The sequence below is a fragment of the Scyliorhinus torazame genome, chromosome 11, assembly GCF_047496885.1.
Source record: "Scyliorhinus torazame isolate Kashiwa2021f chromosome 11, sScyTor2.1, whole genome shotgun sequence".
Lineage (NCBI taxonomy): Eukaryota > Metazoa > Chordata > Chondrichthyes > Carcharhiniformes > Scyliorhinidae > Scyliorhinus > Scyliorhinus torazame.
Window position 1 is genome coordinate 199821787 of NC_092717.1, and position 20733 is coordinate 199842519.

At 48.2% G+C, this 20733-nt stretch overlaps 1 pseudogene; it reads left to right on the forward strand.

The window, feature by feature from the left end:
* The first annotated feature begins 8330 nt into the window (after positions 1–8330).
* Positions 8331–8808, forward strand: LOC140385760 (histone H2B 1.2-like; annotated as a pseudogene).
* The last annotated feature ends 11925 nt before the right edge of the window (positions 8809–20733 follow it).

Sequence of the window (20733 nt, forward strand, 5' to 3'; positions counted from 1 at the left end):
AAAGGGACTTGGGAGTTCTTGTTCACAATTCTCTTAAGGTTAACGTGCAGGTTCAGTCGGCATTTAGGAAGGCAAATGCAATGTTAGCATTCGTGTCAAGAGGGCTAGAATATAAGACCAGGGATATGCCTCTGAAGCTATCTAAGGCCCTGGTCAGACCCCATTTGGAATATTGTGTGCAGTTTTGAGCCCCGTATCTGAGGAAGGATGTGTTGGCCTTGGAAAGGGTCCAGAGGAGGTTCATAAAAATGATCCCTGGAATGAACAGCTTGTCGTACGAGGAACGGTTGAGAACTCTGGGTCTGTACTCATTGGAGTTTAGAAGGATGAGGGGGGATCTTATTGAAACTTACAGGATACTGCGAGGCCTGGATAGAGTGAATGTGGAGTGGATGTTTCCACTTGTAGGAAAAACTAGAAGCAGAAGACACCATCTCAGACTAAAGGGACGATCCTTTAAAACAGAGATGAGGAGGAATTTTTTCAGGGTGGTGAATCTGTGGAACTCTTTGCTGCAGAAGGCTGTGGGGGCCAAATCACTGAATGTCTTTAAGACAGAGATAGATAGGTTATTGATCAATAAGGGGATCAGGGGTTATGGGGAGAAGGCAGGAGAATGGGGATGAGAAAAATATCAGCCATGATTGAATGGCAGAGCTGACTTGATGGGCCGAGTGGCCCAATTCTGCTCCTATGTCTTATGGTCTTATGGTCTCCACTTGTCACTAGAACTTCACATTGTAACCACCCCGTGCTGGCGCAAAACTCGTTGGCAGGAATATGCTGCCAGCAGGAAAAGCGAATTGCTTAATGACTGGAGAATTCCAGCCAAGGTCATGTTTAGAAATGGCGTCACATTGTGGTGAGCACAGCACAATGACATCCCAGCAGTTGAGTGACAATGTGACAATGAGGCCCCAGGGGGCGATGTTTTAGCCTCCCCGAGGCATTTTCTCCGGCAGCGGGCGCGGCTCATCATTGGCTGATGGTGAAATCATCCGGCCCTGCTGATGCCTGCGATGTTTTGCATGGCTCGCCCGTCCCACCGCTGGGGAACCCGCCACAGGGGGTCACCTTGGACAGGACCAGAATATCCCACCAGCGGGACGAACTGGAAAATCCGGCCTGCAGGCTCTCAGAGGATTCCTGGGAATTAGAACGCTGCTGAGTACCACACCGGCTCAAAGAACAAAGAACAAAGAAAAGTACAGCACAGGAACAGGTCCTTCGGCCCTCCAAGCCTGCGCCGACCATGCTGCCCATCTAAACTAAAATCTTCTACACTTTCGGGGTCCATATCCCTCTATTCCCATCCTATTCATGTATTTGTCACGACGCCCCTCAAACATCACGATTGTCCCTGCTTCCACCACCTCCTCCGGCAGCGAGTTCCAGGCACTCACTACCCTCTGTGTAAAAAACTTGTCCAACCTTTGCTCATTAGACAACATCCCAGGAATCAGCCCAGTGAACATTCTCTGAGTGGCCTCCAATCCCAAAATATAAGTATTTTTAAACATTGGAAGGACAGAATGGCATGGGGTGTGGATGACAAGGGAGGGGTGGATGAGATGATGGAATGGGCTAAGTCTACTGATTTGACTGCAAACAAGGTCATGCCAGGTCTCGGCTGGTTTTCTAGTTATATTGGAATACATCAGTCAGTGTCATAGTTAATTGAAACAGAAATCACATTTAACAGCTTTGAAAATGAAACATTTTGAGTCCTGGGCCCGGAACAACCAGCTCAATTTTTAAAAGCATTTCTGAAGGCCCACGCTGTTGGTGGAACCACCCAATGATTCATCTTAAGGCTGTGGCAGGTTTTGCCTACTTCCAATTTCCAAAATGGTGTAAAAGAAACTGGAATAGTGTCAAACGCAAGTTGCACTTAGAATTATGGCCGGAATTTTCCGGCCACTGGGATTTTCTTTTCCCACCGCAGTGCACCGTGGCTTTCCCAGTGGCGTGGGGTGGCTTCAATGGGAAATCCCATTGACAAACGACAGGAATAGAGAATCCTGCAGCGAACGGTACACCACTGAGAAACACACGGCTGAGGGACCGGAGAATCCAGCCCCATGTGATGTTTTGCCCCACAGACACCAATTCTGGGCAAAGTGCGCTGACTAAACCAGCACAACTGAGCAGGATCTTGCAGTCTCCATTTTTAAGTGTGTGTTTTTGTTTATGTTGAAGGGAATCATGGTTTCCATTTCCCTGATGATGTACCATCAATTATACAAAGACGAGTTATGGAACGAAACTGTGGCTTTAATAAGCTAAACTAGAACCTGCTGGCCACTGATCCCGAACTGGGGCAGGACCAGAGGTCGGCCACCTTTATACAGAGCCTGAGGGGAGGAGCCACAGGCGGAGCTAGCAGAGACAACAAACAATATATACAATACAGTAACAATAGTTTACCACAATATATATAATACAGTAACAGTGGTTTATCACATTCACCCCCTGTTAAAAAAAAAGAGTCCGGCAGGGGTGAAATGGACTTAAAGATCGAGTCTGTCGGGGGCTTTGACCTTCCGCCGTGAACGCCTCAGTGGGCACTGGTGTCGAGACCTGCGTGTCCGGGAGCGTGTCGTCTTCTTTTTCATCCAGTAATTGAGTCGGTGGAGAGGGAGACGGTGTAGGGGCGGGTTTGGTGGTGATGGTCACTAGAGGGCCTGCGGGTGCCATATTCTGAAGTAGTCGAGTAGCGGTGGAGGGAGACGGTGTAGGGTCGGGGGTGGTGGTGATGGTCACTGGGGAACCTGCGGGTGCCAAATCCCGAAGGGAGACTGTGTCCTGCCGCCCGTCATGGTGTTCCATGTAGGCATATTGGGGGCTAGCATGGAGGAGAAGCACCCTTTCGATCAGCGGATCAGATTTATGACTCCTCACATGCTTCTGGAGGAGGACGGGCCCTGGGACTGTCAGCCAGGATGGGAGCGAGACCCCTGAGGTGGACTTCCTCGGGAAGACAAACATTCGTTCATGTGGGGTCTCATTGGTGGCAGTGCACAGGAGCGACCGGATGGAGTGGAGCGCATCGGGAAGGACCGCCTGCCAGCGGGAGACTTCTAGACCATAGGGCAAGAAGGACGGCCTTCCAGACCGTCGCATTCTCCCTCTCCACCTGTCCGTTTCCCCGGGGGTTATAGCTTGTCGTCCTGATGGAGGCGATGCCCTTGCTGAGCAGGAACTGACGCAACTCGTCACTCATGAAAGAGGAACCCCGATCCCTATGGATGTAGGTGGGGAAACCGAATAAGATGAAGAGACTGTGCAGGGCCTTGATGACAGTGGCAGAGGTCATGTCAGGGCATGGGATGGTGAAAGGGAAACGGACAGGTGGAAACTCGTCAATAATGTTGAGGAAGTACACGTTACGGTCAATGGAGGGGAGGGGCCCTTTGAAGTCAATGTTAAGGCACTCAAAGGGGCGGGAAGCCTTTACCAGGTGTGCTCTATCCGGCCAATAGAAGTGTGGTTTGCACTCCGCGCAGACCTGGCAGTCCCTGGTCATGGTCCTGACTTCCTCGATGGAGTAGGGCAGGTTGCGGGCCTTGACAAAATGAAAAAAACGGGTGACCCCCGGGTGACAGAGCTCATTGTGGAGGGCCCGAAGTCAGTCTACTTGTGCGCTGGCACATGTACCGCGGGATAGGGCATCTGGGGGCTCATTGAGCTTCCCAGGTCGATACAAGATATCATAATTGTAGGTGGAGAGTTTGATCCTCCATCTCAGGTTCTTGTCATTGCTTGATCTTGCCCCGCTGTGTGTTATTCAACATGAAGGAAACCGACCGTTGGTCAGTGAGGAGAGTGAATCGACTGCCGGCCTCCAATGTCACACAGCTTCCACAATGGCTTGGGCTTCCTTTTCGATGGAGGAATGTTGAATTTCGGAGGCCTGAAGGGTACGGGAGAAGAAAGCCACGGGCCTGCCCGCCTGGTTGAGGGTAGCGGCCAGGGCAAAGGTGGATGCATCGCTCTGCACCTGGAACGGGATGGACTCGTCTACTGCATGCATTGCGGCTTTGGCAATATCTGCCTTGGTGCGGTTGAAGGCCAGGCAGACCTCAGCCGTCAGGGGAAAAATGGTAGATTTAATGAGTGGACGGGCCTTGTCCGCATAATTGGGGACCCACTGGGCATAATAGGAGAAGAACCCCAGGCATCACTTCAGGGCCTTGGGGCAGTGGGGGAGGGAAAGTTCCAGGAGGGGGCGCATGCGGGCGGGGATCAGGCCCTAGGACCCCGTTTTCCACCACGTAGCTAAGGATGGCTAGGCAGGTTGTGCGGAAAACGCATTTCTCCTTATTATATGCGAGGTTAAGGAGCTTAGCGGTGTGGAGGAAATGTCGGAGGTTAGCGTCATGGTATTGCTGGTCATGGCCGCAGATGGTGACATTATCTAAGTACGGGAAAGTGGCCCGCAGCCCGTACTGGTCAACCATTCGGTCCATCACTCGTTGGAAGACCGAGACCCCATTGGTGACTTCGAAGGGAACCCTGAGGAAGTGGTAGAGGCGGCCATCTGCCTCAAAGGCAGAGTATTGGCGGTCCTCTGGGCGGATAGGGAGTTGGTGGTACGCAGACTTCAAGTCAACAGTGGAGAAGATTCAATACTGTGACATCTGATTGACCATATCAGATATGCAGGGAAGGGGGTACGCATCGAGCTGCGTGTACAGGTTGATCGTCTGACTATAGTCAATGACCATCCGGTGCTTCTCCCCAGTCTTGACGACCACCACTTGGGCTCTCCAGGGGCTGGTGCTGGCCTCTATGATCCCTTCCCACAGGAGTCGCTGGACCTCTGTGCACTGTATCGTCTGTTCCTAGTGGCGATGGGCTTACAGTCCGGGGTGAGTTTAGTGAGGAGCGAGGGTGGAGCGACCTTAAGTGTCGCGAGGCTAGAGACAGTGAGGGGGGGCAGGGGTCCACCAAACTTCAAGGTAAGGCTTCGGAGGTGGCACTGAAAATCAAGACCCAGTAATAGGGCAGCGCAGAGATGAGGGAGGACGTAGAGCTTGAAATTAGCGTACTCTACGCCCTGTACAGAAAGGGTTGCGACACAGTACGCCCGGATCTCCAGGGTGATTTTCTGGGTCACGGGTAAAATTGGGAGGGAGCAGCGCCTTACCGTATCTGGGTGGATGAAGCTGTCAGTGCTCACGGAGTCGAAGAGGCAGGTCATCTCGTGCCTGTTGATCCGAATGGCCATCATGGATTTAGTGAGGTCGAGACTGGTCGAGGGTGATGGAGGCGAGCTTCGGAAGGTGGGTGGGCTGGTCGAGAGTAGCGGAGGCCAGCGTACGACTGGGTGGGCAGGGGTTCCGGGAGGCAGCGGGGTGATTCCAAGATGGCGGTCCCCACGGGTCGCACGTGGTGGGCGGCGTCAAAAATGGCGGCCTCAACGGGTCGCACGTGGCGGGTGGCATCGAAGATGGTGGCCCCCACGGGTCGCACGTGGCGGGTGGCGTCGAAGATGGCGGCCCCCACGGATCGCACGTGGCGGGTGGTGTCGAAGATGGCGGCTCCCACAGGTCGCACGTGGCGGGTGGCGTCAAAGATGGCGGCCCCCACGGGTCGCACGTGGCGGATGACGTGGTAGATGGGGGCAGTCCCGACAGGCAACACGAAGCACTGCTGCTGCTGGGTCTGGAAACTTTAGGAACAGGTCGGGCCTGGCAGACTTTGGAGAAGTGGTCCGTCTTTCCTCACCCGTTGCAGATCGCGCTCCGTGCTGGGCAGAGTTGTCTGGGGTGCTTACCCTGGCCACAGAAGTAGCATCTCGGGCCTCCGGAGTTGGCGGATTGATGCGCGGCACAGGCTTGCGACACACCCGGGTCGGGTGATGGCGGCGCCCACGACGTCCATGAGGGTGCCGCGTGGTCGGAGGTGAAGGCATCCATGTTATGGAAGCCACTTCCAGTGAATTTGAGAGCTGCACTGTCTCTTGGAGGCCGAGTGTACCCCCTTTGAGCAGGCGTTGGCAGATGTAGATAGATTTTATGCCAGCGACATAGGCGTCCCTGATCAGCAGCTCCGTGTGCTGGACAGCCGATACCGTCTGACAACTACAGTTCCGGCCGAGTACCCGCAAGGCGCGCAGGAATTCGGCCTGTGATTCTCCGGGGCGTTGACGCCTTGTGGCAAGGAGGTGCCTAGCGTACACCTCATTTGCTGCTTTTACATACTTCCCCTTCAGCAGCGTTATCGCCTCCGCATACGAGGCAGTGTCCCTGATAAGGAGGAAAACCTGTGGGCTTATCCGGGCGTTGAGGACTCGAAGCTTGTGGATCTCGGCGACGGCGTCAGCGGCAGATTCGAGGTAAGCTTTGAATGTCACAGTGGCGTCGCCTGCTTCAGGGTCCAGTTCAGTCGATCAGGCTTGAGTGATGCATCCATCTTAATAGTTTAGCTTATTAAATTGATGTGCCATCAACTATACAAAGATGAGTTGCGGAACGTAACTGTGGCTTTAATAAGCTAAACTAGAACCTGCTGGCAACTGATCCTGAACTGGGGCAGAGCCAGAGATCGGCCAGCTTTATACAGAGCCTGAGGGGAGGAGCCACAGGCGGAGCCAGCAGAGACAACAAACAATATATACAATACAGTAACAGTGGTTTACCACAATATATACAATACAGTAACAGTGGTTTACCACAATATATACAATACAGTAACAGTGGTTTACCACAATATATATAATACAGTAACAGTGGTTTACCACAATATATATAATACAGTAACAGTGGTTTACCACAATATATACAATACAGTAACAGTGGTTTACCACAATATATATAATACAGTAACAGTGGGTTACAACAATATATATAATACAGTAACAGTGGTTTACCACAATATATATAATACAGTAACAGTGGGTTACAACAATATATATAATACAGTAACAGTGGTTTACAACAATATATATAATACAGTAACAGTGGTTTCCCACAATATATACAATACAGTAACAGTGGTTTACCACAATATATATAATACAGTAACAGTGGTTTACCACAATATATATAATACAGTAACAGTGGTTTACCACAATATATACAATACAGTAACAGTGGTTTCCCACAATATATATAATACAGTAACAGTGGTTTACCACAATATATATAATACAGTAACAGTGGGTTACAACAATATATATAATACAGTAACAGTGGTTTCCCACAATATATATAATACAGTAACAGTGGTTTACCACAATATATATAATACAGTAACAGTGGGTTACAACAATATATATAATACAGTAACAGTGGTTTACCACAATATATATAATACAGTAACAGTGGGTTACAACAATATATATAATACAGTAACAGTGGTTTCCCACAATATATATAATACAGTAACAGTGGTTTACCACAATATATATAATACAGTAACAGTGGTTTACCACAATATATACAATACAGTAACAGTGGTTTACCACAATATATATAATACAGTAACAGTGGGCTACAACAATATATATAATACAGTAACAGTGGTTTACCACAATATATACAATACAGTAACAGTGGTTTACCACAATATATATAATACAGTAACAGTGGGATACAACAATATATATAATACAGTAACAGTGGTTTACCACAATATATACAATACAGTAACAGTGGTTTCCCACAATATATATAATACAGTAACAGTGGTTTACCACAATATATATAATACAGTAACAGTGGTTTACCACACCTAATCCTGTTCCCCCTGCTGGTGGATCAAAAGGTCAGCCTCCAGAACCAAAAGAGTTAGCAGGAAACATCCATCACTGGACAGGAGAAAATATTGCCAGAAACAACTGCAGCACATTCTGCTGGTCCAGTTATGGGACTATTTAGATGATGTGATCAGTCACTCATTTAATTGTGATAACACATAGCTTTTTTAATAGTTTGGTCAGTAAATGTAGTCAATATTGAGCTCTGTGACCAAAACTGAGTTGGCAACAGGACCAAAATGTTCCAGTGGAGGATGGGTGGAAAATATCAGCCAGCTTTCTTGCTCCAGATCATTATCTAATAATGAAAATGAAATGAAAATTGCTTATTGTCACAAGTAGGCTTCAAATTAAGTTACTGTGAAAAGCCCCTAGTCGCCACATTCCGCCGCCCTATTTGGGAGAGGCAAAGACATTGGATGATAACTAGGCTGAGTACAACTGTGATGCCTTCCTCCTTCAACAATGGTATACATCTCCTGGTTAGGCAATAGACACGGTAGCCAGTCAACACAATCTTTGGTGTGTGATTGGTCATCTAATTTCTTACCCAGCAGCACAGATACAACCCTGCAGGTACCAATGATACTCAGATCATTTAGCATCTTCAACTATGCGAGGATGTTGTAGTCAATCACAAAACTGTCCTTTCTCAACTCGATCTGGACAATGGTTGAGGACAAGAAAGCGGGAGCATCCAAGAAGGGCGGCAAGAAAGTCATCAAGAAAGCACCACCCAAGAGCGGTAAGAAGAGGAAATGAGTCAGGAAGGAGACTTTCTACATCTACATCTACAAAGTGATGAAGTAGGTTCACCCCGACACCAGCATCTGCTCCAAGGCCGTGAACATCGTGAACTCATTCCTCAACAGCATCTTCAAGGGCATCGCGGGTGAGGCTTTCCACCTGGTGCACTGCAACAAGTGGCACACCATCAGATCCCGAGAGATTCAGATCCTGTTCGCCTGCTGCTGCCCGGGGAACAGGCCAAGCACGCCATGTCAGAGGGGACAAAGACAGTAACCATGTACGCCAGTACCAAGTAAAATTGTACACTGTTTTGAAAAACACATTCACCTGACATCCACTTATTGTCTAGATGCTGACAAGGAAGTATTTGCAGGGCTTTCAAAGTGCTGGCACAGGCATGATTGCCTGAATGACCTACTGACTGTGTGGTTGTATAATTCATTAAATGTTAACAGCTTATTGAACAACAGAAACAACACAGCCAAGGTTGAGTCCTCTTCGCCCATCTACATAAACTCTTTCCAAAAGGGTCGCTGAGTATTGATCAGCAGTAGAAAACTGGTGGACTTCATCCTTCTGAACCAAAAGATCTCCAGTCCCTTTCCAGCTCAATTCCCACCAGGACAGCCAATGGGTCCTGGGCTCTGCTTTGTTCATGAACCTATACCCAACCTCTCCCACTCGACAACCCCCTCCTCTGCTTGGCAGAACGTGTTCACACTTTGGACTTATTGTGCTTTAATTCCACTCCCTTCAAATAATAATAATCTTTATTAGTATCACAAGTAGGCTTACATTAACACTGCAATGAAGTTACTGTGAAAATCCCCTGGAGCCTGTTCGGATACACAGAGGGAGAATTCAGAATGTCCAATTCACCTAACAGCACGTCTTTCGGGACTTGTGGAAAGAAAGCGGAGCGCCCGGAGGAAACCCACGCCGCAGGGGGAACGTGCAGACTCTGCACAGATAGTGACTCAAGCAGGAATAGAACCCGGGACCCTGACGCTGTGAAGCAACAGTGCTAACCACTCTGCTACAATGCCGCTCATAAAAGATGCTCCTAGGGAAATCCCTATGCATCCTTGCTGTGACTGCCTTTTTGTGGGGGATGCTTTATTTCAGCCCTATGCAGGCTTCCTCCTTCACCTCTTTTTCTGTTGTAATGATGATTATATTGGTACCACTTCCTGGTCTTGTGACAAACTGCACAAATTTCATCAACTTTGCTCCCAATTTCCACCCCACCTTCACGTGAACTGTATTCTTTTCTTCCTAAACGTCTCTATTTCCATTTCTGAGGAATAGTGTTCACCAATAGTGTTCGACTGTAAGCGCACTGGCTCCCACAACTACCCTCATATTCTCACTTCCTCATATCCTGCTTCCTTTGAGGACTTTAATCCATTCTGTCAGTTTCTCCATCTGCTCTGACAACGCTATGTTCCTAACGCTAATTGGAAAAAATAATTTGGTACTCTAAATTTATTTTTTAAAAAGAAAAAAAAACCTGAACCCCGGTGACTTTAGCACATGATTATCTCCTGTGCACATGCAGAAGGTGCAGCACCTGCCCTTTTACTTCCTCCCTTTCTACCATCCAGGCCCCAAACACTACTATCAGTGAAACAGAGATTCAATTGTACTCCGTAAGCAAAAGCAATAGGAGCAGGAGGTAGTCATTTAGCCCCTCGAGCTTGCTCTGTCATTCAGTAAGTTTGTGGCTGATCCGACTGTCATTTATAAGAACATTACAATTGGGGCAATAAGACAAAAACTGAAAGTTATTTAAAAAGACAGAGAACTATTTGAATTTGAATTATTATCATGTGTATCGAGGTACAGTGAAAAGTATTGTTCTGTGTACAGTCCAAACAGCTGGTTCCATACATGAGAAAAACATTGCACATGAATAAATACATAATGGAAATACATAGGCACAGGCAATGGGTGAGCATACGGAGTGTAGTACTACTCAGTAGGGGAGATGTATGAAGAGATCAGTTCAGTCCATAAGAGTCATTCAGGACTCTGGTAACTGCGGGATAGAAGCTGTTTTTGAATCTGGTAGTGCATGTTCTCAGACGTTTGTATCTCCTGCCCGATGGAAGAGGTTGGAAGGGAGAATAACCCAGCTGGGAGGGGTCTTTGATTATGCTGCCCGCTTTCCCAAGGCAGCGGGAGGTCTAGACAGAGTGAATGGATGGGAGGCGGAATCGTGTGATGGACTGGGCTCTGTTCAAGACTCTCTGGAGTTGCTTAGGGCCTTGTGATGCAGCCAGATAGGATGTTTTATGGTGCTCCTGTAAAAATTGGTAGAGTCAATGTGAACTTGCCAAATATTTTTAGTTTCCTGAGGAAGTACAGGCACTGTTGTGCTTTCTTGGTCGTAGTGTCGACGTAGGTGGACCAGGACAGATTTTTGGTGATGTGCACACCTAGGAATTTGAAGCTGTCAACCATATCCACCTCGGCACCATTTAATCAGACAGGGGTGTGTACGATACTTTGCTTCCTGAAGTCAATTACCAACACTTTAGTTTGGCTGATGTTCAGGGAGAGATTGTTGTCATTACACCATGCTGCTAGGTTCTCTATCTTCCTCCTGTACTCTGACTCATTGCTGTGCGAGATCCGACCCACTACGGCCGTGTCATCAGCAAACTTGTAGATGGAGTTGGAGCCAAATTCCGCCACACAGTCGTGTGTGTGTATAGATTTCAGGGAGTATAGTAAGGGGTTAAGTACGTAGACTTGCAGGTACTTACAGTATTGAGGACTGTCATGGAGGAGGTGTCGTTGTTTATCCTTACTGATTATGGTCTATGGGTCAGGAAGTCGAGGATCCAGTTGCAGAGGGAGGCGCCAAGTCCTTGGCTGGGATTATGGTGTTGAAGGCAGAGCTGTAGTCAATGAATAGGAGTGTAACGTAGTAGTCCTTGTTGTCGAGATGCTCCAGGGATGATTGTAGGGCCAGGGTGATAGCGGCTGCTATGGACCTGTTGTGGTGGTATGCGAAATGCAGTGGATCAAGGCATTCTGGGAGATTAGCATTGATGTGTCTCATGACCAACCTCTCGAAGCATTTCAGAATGATAGATATCAAGGCCACTGGACGGTAGTCATTGAGGCAGGTTGCATGGTTCTTCTTTGGTGCCGGTATGATGGTGGTCTTCCTGAAGCAGGTGGGAACTTCAGAATGGTGCAGGGAGAGGTTGAAGATGTACGTGAACACACCCACCAGTTGGTCCCCGCAGGATCTGAGTGCCCGACCAGGGACTCTGTCAGCTTTCCAAGGGTTCACTTTCAAGAAGGCCGATCTGACTTTGGAATCTGTGACAGTAGGTCTGGGTGTGTCCAAGGCTGCTGGGGAAGTTGACAGCGGTTTGATGGATTCCTGCTCAAGACGAGCATAGAATGCATTGAGTTCATTGGGGAGGGGTGCGCTGTTGCCAGAGATTCTACCAGGCTTTGCTTTGTAGTCCGTTATGTTGTTTAAGTCTTGCCACAACCGACAAGAGTTTGTGTCATTAGTATGTGACTCGAGCTTAATCTGGTATTATCTCTTGGCATCTTGGTGGCTTTGCGGAGGTCGTACCTGGATTTCTTGTATAGGTGAGGGTCACCTGTCTTGAACGCCTCAGAATTGGCCTTCAGTAGGGAGTAGGTCTCCTGATTAAACCATGGTTTCCGGTTGGGGAACGTATATACTACCTTCTTTGGCACACAACCATCTACATACTTGCCGATGAAGTCTATGACGGTGGTGGCATACTCGTTTAGAGGGTCAGTGAGGAGTAGGACTCGTCCTTAGATTAATTAGATTTTCCAATTGAAGGAGACCATGAATATGCATAAGCCTTTAGTAGAAGCCAGGGCTTCGGTGAGAGATGCACGGGATATCGGTGACCACTTAATAAGTATCCAATTTCCCCAAGATTGTGGCACCTACATGGTCTTTGTCCCATCATTGAAACTACATTGCTTGTTTTGGATGTCAACCAATCCCTTTCAACCTCCATCCTGAAGCTACCTCTGAACCTGTGTCCTCCTTGTTTTTTTAGGCGGCAGGGCTGGGTCTTCATCAGGCTGACCAAGGCGTGACTCCAGGTCAAACCCACCTTCTCAAACTCCTCAATCCTGCATTTCCGCTTCTTCGTTGAATCCTTTGTATGCTCCTGACAGAAGACTCAGATGTGTGTCTTCCCATGTTCCAACATAGCCTCCCCGCTTCCTTCTCCAGCCGGCCCAGAAACGACAGGATGAGTCTAAGACCCTCTCATCCTCCAGCTGCAGTTTGTTAAACTGCCAGCCAATGGATCCCATCCAAGTACAGCATGGAACAATTCTGCCCAAACCAGACGGTGGTTTAAGCATGGAACCTGCTGTACAGAAGCCACTGGAATGTAGTACATGTACACTTTAAAAATGTAAAAGTGGTCAATTCTGGACGATCCAACTCCAGGCAACACAAAAGTGAAAACCTGGGGCGACATTCTCGGACCCCCCCGCCGGGTCGGAGAATCGCCGGGGGCTGGCGTGAATCCCGCCCCCGCCAGTTGCCGAAGTCTCCGGCACCGGAGATTCGGCGGGGGCGGGAATCGGGCCGCGCCGGTTGGCGGGCCCCCCCGCTCGATTCTCCGGCCCGGATGGGCCGAAGTCCCGCCGATAAATTGCCTGTCCCGCCGGCGTAAATTAAATCACCTACCTTACCGGCGGGACAAGGCGGCGCGGGCGGGCTCCGGGGTCCTAGGGGGGGCGCGGGGCGATCTGGCCCCGGGGGTGACCCCACGGTGGCCTGGCCCGCGATCGGGGCCCACCGATCCGCGGGCGGGCCTGTGCCGTGGGGGCACTCTTTCCCTTCCGCCTCCGCCACGGTCTCCACCATGGCGGAGGCGGAAGAGAGTCCCTCCACTGCGCATGCATGGGAAATTGTCAGCGGCCGCTGACGCTCCCGCGCATGCGCCGCCCCGAGATGTCATTTCCGCGCCAGCTGGTGGGGCAACAAAGGCCGTTTCCGCCAGCTGGCAGGGCGGAACTTCCTCCGGCGTCGGCCTAGCCCCTCAATGTTGGGGCTCGGCCCCCAAAGATGTGGAGCATTCCGCACCTTTGGGGCGGCGCGATGCCCGTCTGATTGGCTCCGTTTTGGGCGCCAGTCGGCGGACATCGTGCCGTTTCGGGAGAATTTCGCCCCTGGAGTCAGCATGGCGATGTCACCAGACTCCCACCAAATTGAAGGACCCGATCAGGCCTCTCAACTTCACCGTTGATGTTGGGCCATGCAGGGCACCATTACAGTCCCTGCCCCCTGAGGGCACGATTAAAATTGGCCTTCCTCCCTAGAGGACAATGCAGTCACCACATCAATGGAGCTGAGATTAGCAGACACTTCTTCAAAGAAGCCTGTTTGCTGTGGCCCAGCACAGGAAGCGTACAGATTCACAAAGTGAAGTGCTGCACTCCCCAAGCGGATGGTGAGGTGCAGCAATCAGCTCGGCACAGGGTCCTTGACCCTTCAGATCTCTGGCTAAAAATGTGGGGCCAACAAGATGGCAACCCCATCAGAACTGGAGGCAAGGTGACTCATGTAGTCCTCCCCCAAAGCCTTTACCACTCCAGCAGTCAAAAAGCTTTATTTTCCAGAACGGTGTGGGTTTCCTGCAGGAAGCAAACTGCATGCTTCCTATCCTTGACGATTGAGAAGTTCTGGAACCTACACTGTGCTCCTCCACTGCCATTGATGTTAAGGTTGGCTATAGTTATCATTGCAACCATCACCTGCACCCAATGTAGTGTGTGGAGAGGATTTGTAATGTTCTTCCGTCCTCAGGAACCCAGCGTAACATGTCTAGAACCATCACTTAGCATTCTGCTCCAGCCTGGGAATACAAGCGGAAAAGAATGCCAAGGGTTCAGGATTGACTGGACTCTATCCATCAAACAGGAGCAGACTTCCAGCAGGGCTGTGTGTATTTCTATACTCGCTAGTGCTCTGCTCATGCACTAGCGAGTATAGAAATCGGAGAATAGCACAGATGAATACATGGCTTAAGAGTTGGTGCAGGAGGGAGGGTTTTAGATTTCTGGATCACTGAGACTGTTTCTGGGGAAGGAGGGACCTGAACAAGTGGGACGGTCTGCATCTGAATCAGAGCGGGGCTAACATCCTTGCCGGCAGGTTGCTAGTGCTGATGGGATGAGTTTAAACTAATTTGGCAGGGGGAGGGGACGCAGACTGTTAGCAGAATTGGGACACAGTATAGTACAGTAAAGCGATCAAGTCAAAGGGAATACAGCTGTATAAGTTTCAAGGGAGTATGGCAAGACTGAATGGCCTCTACTTAAATGCCCGGAATTTTTCAGGTAAAACGGATGCGTTAAGGACAAGGGTTGACACGTGGAATTATGATATAGCCATTACAGACACGTGGTTGGTGGAGGGGCAGAATTGGCAGCTTAACATCCCGGGATATTGAATCTTCGGGAGGGACGGGGGATGGGACAGCGGAGGGGTGGGCAAAAGACGGAGAGGCATTGGACTATTAGTTAAGGAGTCAATTACTGCAGTGAGGGGAGATGACATCTTGGGGGTGGTGTTAAATGAAGCTTTGTGGGTAGAGTTTAGGAATAAAAAAGGGACAGCCACATTGCTAGGTGTTTATTATAGACCCCCAGATAGTGCGCAATTTGCAGAAGTGTGTAAAAATAATAGGGTAATTGTAGTGGGTGATTTCAACTTTCCCAACATTAACTGGGATAGTCACTGTATTAAGGGCTTAGGTGGAGCAGAGTTTGTAAAACATATACAAGATAACTTTTTAGCTCAACATGTGAAGGGCCCAACAAGGGATGGTGCAGTGCTGGACCTAATTCTGGGGAATGAAGCCAGACAGGTGATTGATGTGATGGTGGGGGAGCATTTTAATGATAGCGATCACAACATGGTGCAATTTAAGTTTGTTCCGGACAAGGAAATAGACAAATTGCAGAAAAAGGTCTTGGACTAGGGGAGAACAGACTTTAGTAAAATAAGGCAGGATCTGACCAAGATAGATTGGAACAAGTTACTGTTGGGGAGATCTACAGAAGAGCAGTGGGGGGGTGTTCAAATAGGAAATGGGGAGGGTACAGGCCCAACTTGTTCCCTCTTGGGTAATAGGAAAGAGTAACAAGCCCAAAGCACCATGGATGACCAGAGATATTCAGGATACAATGAGAAGGAAGAGAGAGGCTTTTAATAAGTACAAGGGGAGCAAATCAACAGAGGCATTAGTGGAGTACAGAAAGTGCAAGATGGAGCTTAAGAAAGCAATTAGGAAAAACAAAGAGGGGATATGAGAAATCTCTAGCTAGTAAAAGTAAAGAAAATCCGAAGAGATTCTATAAGTAGATAAATGGGAAGAGGATAACTAGAGCTGCACATCCAGGCAAATGGTGAGTATTCCATTATACTCCTGACTTGTGCCTTGTGGATGGTGGACAGGCTTTGGGGGGGTCAGGAGATGAGTTACTCGCCATAGAATTCCTAGCCTTTGACCTGCCCTGGTAGCCACAGTATTAATATGACTAGTCCAGTTCAGTTTCTGATCAATGATAACCCCCACGATATTGATTGTGGGGGGTTCAGCGATGGTAATGCCATTGAATGTCAAGGGACGATGGTTAGATCTTCTATTGAAGGAGATGGTATTGTCTGGTTCGAATGTAACTTGCCACTTGTCAGCCTAAGCCTGGATATTGTCCAGGTCTTGCTGCATTTGGATATGGACTGCTTCATTATATGAGCAGTCACGAATGGTGCTGAACATTGTACAGTCATCCACAAACATCCCCACTTCTGACTTTATGATGGAAAGGAAGTCATTGATTAAACAGCTGAAGATGGTTGGGCCTAGGACACTATCCTGAGGAACTTCTGCAGTGATGTCCTGAAGTTGGAATGAGTGACCTCCAACCACCACAACCATATTCCTTTGTGCCAGATATGACTCCAACCAACAGAGAGCTCCCCCCTGGTTCTTATTGGTTCCAGTTTAGCTAGGGCTCCTTGATGCCATAGTCAAATGCTGCCTTGATGTCAAGGGCAGTCACTCTCATCTCACCTCTGGCATTCAGGTCTTTTGTCCATGTTTGAACAAAGGCTGGAATGAGGTCAGGAGCTGAGTGACCCTGGCGGAACCCAAACTGAGCGTCCGTGAGCAGGTTATTGCTGAGTAAGTGCCGTTTGATAGCACTATTGATGACTCCTTCCATCATTTTGCTGATAATGGAGAGTAGACTGATAGGGCGGTATTTGGCTGGGTTGGATTTGTCCTGTTTCTTGTGTACAGAACACACCTAGGCAATTTTCTACCTTGCTGTCTAGATGCCAGTGTTGCAGCTGTACTGGAACAGCTTAGATAGGGGTGTGGCAAGTTCTGGAGCACAAGTCTTCAAGACTCTTGCTGGGATATTGTCAGGGCCCCTAGCCTTTGTAGTACCAGTGTCTATCATTTCTTGATATCACGTGCAATAAATCAGTTGGCTGATGACTGGCAGCTGTGATGCTGGGCCTTCAGGGGAGAACGAGATGGATCATCCATTCAGCACTTCTGGCTGACGATTGGCGCGAATGCCTCAGCCTTGTCTTTTGCACCTATGTGCTGGGCTCCTCCATCATTGAGGATGGGGTATTTGTGGAGCCTCCTCCTCCAGTGAATTGTTTAATTGTCCACCACCATTCACGGCTGGATATGGCAGGACTGCAGCTTAGACCTGATGCGTTCATTGTGGAATCACTTAGCTCTGTCTATTACTTGCTGGTTATGCTGTTTGGCACTCAGGTAGTCCTGTATTGTAGCTTCACCGAGTTGACATCTCATTTTCCGGTATGCCTGATGTTGCTCCTGGCATGCTCTGCTGCACTCTTCATTGAACCAGGATTGATCGCCTGGCTTGGTGGTAATGGTAGAGTGGGGAGTATGATGGGTCATGAGGTTGCAGGTTGTGGTTGAATACAATTCTGCTGCTGCTGATGGCCCACAGCACCTCATGGATGCCCAGTCTTGAGTTGCTTGATCTATTCGAAGTCTCTCCCATTTAGCACGATGGTAGTGCACACAACACGATGGAGGGTATCCTCAATGTGAAGCTAATGACATGCTGGCCTTCATAGTGAGAGGATTTTAATATAGGAGTAGGGATGTCTTGCTGCAGTTATACAGGGCCTTAGTGAGGCCACACCTTGAGTGTTTTGTGCATTTTGGCCTCCTTGTTTGAGGAAGGGCATTCTTGCTATTGAGGATGTCCAGCGAAGGTTCACCGGACCAATTACTGGGATGGCAGAACTGACATATGAAGAAAGACTGGATCGACTGGGCTTGTACTGACTGGAGTTTAGAAGAATGAGAGATCTCATAGAATCTGATGGGACTGGACAAGCTAGATGTGGGAAGAATGTTCTCGATGTTGGGGACTTCCAAAACTAGTGGTCACAGCCTAATAATAATGGGTAAGCCATTCAGGACTGAGATGAGGAAGAACGTCTTCTCTCAGAGAGTTGTGACCTTGTGGAATTCTCTATCACAGAAAGCTGTTGGGGCCAATTCGTTCAATATATTCAAGAGGGAGCTGGGCGTGACCCTTGCGTCTAAAGGGATCAAAGGGAATGGAGAGAAAGTTGGAGAGGGAAACTAAATTTGCATGATCGGCCTTGATCATTTTGAATGATGGTGCAGGCTCGAAGGGCCAAATGGTCTACTCCACAGCAAACCTGTGTTTGGCAGCCTGTGATATGCCACATATGTTGCCTGTGGAGCCCTGGAAAGCAACACTGGGAGCCACTGGGGTTCCTGTCAAATCTATGTGGCTGCAGGACTTACTGCACAATCCCACATCTTTCAGTGACCACTTTGGGAAAGACTTGGTTGTCTCCACCATCTGCAGGCAATCAGTTCTTGTCCTGAGAATGCACTAAATCCTGTTTTCTATGATGCTTTCCCTGGACGGCTGCATGCTGACCAGCCTCCCGCTCCGGTACTGCCTGTTGCTGGCATTTTGGCCTCTGTTGGTAACTGGCAAGAGCTCTTCTTTGAGGTTTCAGGAATATTGGGTGTATCAGACACATGTGTATTCCTACACTTGAACTGTGAAGAAGGAAGACAGTGGCGTGAAAATATGTCTGTCCATGGATTTTACCCTGAATTGATGAACGGTAAGGTTGCCAAGTCTTTCCATTCTCCACAACCAAAACTCTACCCGTTGTACACTGGTATCCTCCCACTTTGAAATGTAATCCCATTAAATACTGTCCATTATATGCACAAATTAAAAGCTGTCTGACTCAGCGACAAGAATTCCGGCAGAGGGCCAAGGTTGGTGAGTAAGCAGCTTAGGCTGGGGAACTCTTGTCTGATTTTGGACATTCCCAAGTGACCGATTAGATAGGGGATATTTTTGAGCCATGGATTGGATATATCATACTAGAGTTATGTGAGGAGTTGAGGCCATCTTTCCCTTAATGACTCAGCTCATTAGATCAGTGAGTATCTCAAACATATAGACCAAATTATCACATGTTTGATCTTCAGGTTTTCAACAAATTGATTGGTCTCTGCCATAAAATCCATTTCCTCCTGCTAGAATGTAGAAACCAGGGGCTTGATTTTCAATCCGGTATCGGGAAACTGATGCCCGTATAATTTCCGGGTCCTGATCCTGTGCTGTATCTCCATTGCTTACATGACACTATCGACAAATATAAATGCTTTAAACTGAGCAGGAGGTAAACCTCACAGCTGTGGTAAACCACTGTTAGTGTATTATATGTATTATGGTAAACTGTTGCTGTACTACATGTATTGTGGTAAACCACTGCCTGATGACTCCGCCTGTGGCGCCTCCCCTCGGGCTCGGTATAAAGGTGGCTGACCTCTGGCCCTGCCCCAGTTCAGGATCAGTGGCCAGGAGGCTTCCTGTTTAGCTTATTAAAGCCACAGTTTCGTTCAGTATTCGGCTTGTGTTTATTGATGGCACATCAAAAGCAAAGCCAGAACTGTGTGCAAAGCGCAAATGTCAAAAGCAGATGGCAGGCATGTTGGAGCCTGCTGTTGCCTCATAAGTGTGCACGCAGCACTGTGGAGGGTCAACAACCCCACCACACACAAAAATGGTCAAACAGCCAGTTAAAATATGCCGTGTCTGATCCAGAGGAAGATTCCCTTGTTCAATTGGAAAGAACCCTAAATTTCTAATCGCATTGAACCCTAGAGATGGTCACCAACATGCACCAGACTTCTCAGATTTCAAATTCTAAATTGAAAATTGTCTTCTCGCCCACCTTGGCTCATTGACAAACTTCTCAAGGAGCTTGAAAGGCCATTAATTGGAGGCGAGCGAGTTCTTGACTTATCTCCTTCCACTGCCCTCACATTGAAAATTCTAGCTTATTCTGGAGGTATGGGACAACATGCCGGTTAGGTAATGCTATTATCAAAGCACGTTTTCTCCTTTTCTGGCCTCTCAACCCAATTGAAAATCTCAGCCTAGGTGAGGGTAGAATTAGGCTTTGTTAGATGCACCCCTTTGTCGAATAGCCTGATGATGCTGATTGGCTCATACTCGATGTATGCCCAGTTGTGCTCACTGCCAGAGGATTGTCTTAGAAGAATCTTGCGAATAAAGGGTGAGGACAAAGGAGAGATAAGTATTTATCAAGACACAGATATGTCAAGTATAGAAGCCATGATAATCTTACGTCAGTGAGATGGACATATCATCAGAATGTCCGACTCAAGACTAACCAAACAAGTGCTCTACTCAGAGCTACATCAGGGAGCCCATTCTCACAGGGATCAAAGGATCAAACACAATTTAAAAATCTCTCATTTAAACACAGTCACCCACGAGGACAAATCAGAATCGACACCCGGCATTGCCGATGATGTCACGAGGCTTCAAGAACTCAATCCCTTCAGAGAAAATCAAGGGAAAAATATATTTTCAAAATTATAGGAAAGCCTATTTTTGCAAGGAATAAAAGAGGTGGAAATTCCTTGTTTCTTTTTGCCATAATAACATCGTACACAGGCAGCGACATAAAGCCGTTTGTTGCGATTTAGATTCTAATGTGGCGTGTTTGAAAGCAAACAGAAAAAATATTTTCCAAACACTTTTCCATGAAGTCCGTGTACTTTTAAATATGTGCACTTGAATTCCCTGAGCCGTTCCCAAAATATTCACAT